This window comes from Eleutherodactylus coqui, chromosome 13 (assembly GCF_035609145.1).
Source record: "Eleutherodactylus coqui strain aEleCoq1 chromosome 13, aEleCoq1.hap1, whole genome shotgun sequence".
NCBI classification, from domain to species: Eukaryota; Metazoa; Chordata; class Amphibia; order Anura; family Eleutherodactylidae; genus Eleutherodactylus; species Eleutherodactylus coqui.
Window position 1 is genome coordinate 86,207,891 of NC_089849.1, and position 2,562 is coordinate 86,210,452.

Here is a 2,562-nt window from a genome sequence, read left to right on the forward strand (position 1 = left end):
GAGGAAGCGAGACGCAGCAGAAATAGTATGCGCTGTTCAGCCGCACCCCAGAGCCACCCCAGCGATAGCAGGGACGCTCACAGTGGCATGGTGGCAGCGGTGATCGGAGGGAAGCAGCGCAGAAGGTATCGCTAGAGATGGAAGAGGAAGGAAGCTTCCCACAGGGCCCCAAAAGAGATGACGACGAAATGGACCTGAAAAGTCTAAATATGCCAGTCTCGTGAGACCGCTCTCACATGACTAAGTGTGCGCACGCTCTCACATGACTAAGTGTGCGCACGCTGGACAAACTTGTCAGACTTGGACTATGATGGATGTATGCGACTGGGTGATATATGTTTATATGTGTACTGGCAATGTCAGGGTTAATTATGTTGATTTGCGTGCTGATGCAGGGGTTAATTACCAGGGAGCGTTAACTTCTAGCTATGTAAATGTATGCACCGGGATGGCTGGGCGCATAGAGAGGTTACGTGATATGGAAGTGATGGACCGCGGTTAGTGCAGCTTTATTTGATGTACCTTGCGCCCCCCACGGTGCGCCGAGTCTGCGAGTAGGCGGAGCTCTGAGATTACGTAGAGATAGGAGTTATTGTCTGTATGATGCGCAGACGGCACCTGAGGACGCGGTTTGTGTGTGCGCCACGGACCTCCCAAACTGGAATATGCCGTACTACAAATGAGGATGGAGGGCCCTGCCGGACCGCGAGTGACGCATAGTGTTGTTGGGAAAGTCTGGTTAAAGTTATAATGCAACGTTCTAAGTATTACTGCCCTCCTGAGTAGCGGAACGCCATCCGTAAAGTCTCAGCTTAGAAAAAAGGTCATTTTTATTTAAAAAAGCGGATTCTGCCTGTCACCGCCGCGCCATACATTACCGTCCCCTGCTTCGTGAGACCCCCTAATAAGAGCCAGAGTAGATGTCAAAGATGTGTTAACAAAGATCTAGCCTGTCCTTTAATTACATGGACCCTTCGTTCGAAATCCCCAGGCAATAACGGCTGATCACCAGGAATTTCTGCGGCTATATCTATGGCAAGAACAGAATCACTTTAGCGCACGGCTATGGCCGGCTGCACACAGGCGGATTTGCATTGCTGTCCGCCACTAGATTCCACTGCAAATACCGCCACAGCATGCTATGGCAAAACACGATTTCCTCTACATGAGCAGAAGTCGATTTCGATTTTTCGCTCATGGAGAAGAAATCGCAGCATGCTGCAGTTCTGTGCGGATTCAGCACGGCTGGTTTCCATTGAAGTCAATGAAAGCCGTCCGAGCAGCAGCCCTTCCACAATCATCATTGTGGAAAGGTCCTGGGATCCATGTTATCGCCTAGCATCGGCGCAGCATAATCTGTACTGCGCATTTGTGCCGACCAGCACATCCGCAGCACACATTATGAAGACTGCGGACAGGTACACGGGGGTCACCAGCCAGGCGCGGGATCCCGCATGTGGAATCTGACCTGGCTGTGTGCAGGCAGCCTAAACCCAGCAAATAGGCACATGCCGGTCATTACGTGCACTAACCGTTTAGTAGACCTCACCGATCCTTGTGCACCAGGCCGCAGAGATGACGTGTACGTTAGATACCCTTTAAAGGTACACAACCCGGCCCTCAGAGCAAACAGCTGATCACCTCGGAGTCGCACACGAGACCCTCCGGCAAACAACTGATTTTGCCAAGGAAAGCATTAAGACAATCAGGCATTTCGGCATAGTGATCCTTCAGGTTACAGCGGCCCCCAGATACTAAATTTTCAACATACAATAATTGTTCTGGGGCCATTATAACTTAAAGCTAAACTCAACGTGTAATGTCGCAGGCCGTCCAGCTCTGCGTTGCGAGCATCTTGCTGGGAAATCTAGCCCACCAGCATGGACAATACACCGATCAATTGTATCTATTACCGAAGTGCGTGAACTGATTGCCTGTCTAGTAGCGCCTCCTTGCAGTATATTATAGTACTACATGTCCTGTACTGCCCATTACCTGTGCTGGGATAAGCTGTTCCTTTTGTTGGAGTAATCCCTTAATATAGGCGATACTGAAAGGGTATTGAAGGCTCATCAGGCAGGTATGCCCAATGATCTGTATGGTGCATCGGAGAAGAAAAGAACAGGGAGCAATTAGGTCTTGTTCCAGAGTCCTTGTGGAGGGAAGCAGCCCACTCACAAAAAGTTTATATTGCCCAAAAGTAGACCAAAGAAGTGCATCCTGGTCGAGTTCTATAAACAACCCCCCACGTTACACCTTACCGCAGTGCTACAATAACAAGTCATTATAAAAGTGTGATAAATGGAATATGACGCTACTTATTACTTTGAGAAGTAGTACAAAAATTTCTGATATTTAGTAATTATATATGTTCTCCAGGCAACGCTCAACCCCCTCCCGTGTATCACGGACACGCTGCTTTCATGAGTTTCGGACAAAGATGTATTAACCCCTTGAATAACAAGTGTAAGACATCATCTCAATACCTTTACACTTTAAACACTAGGTGAGGATGGCTCCATGTTATTCTTCTGGTGCACAGTGTATTCTGTAGTGTCAGGG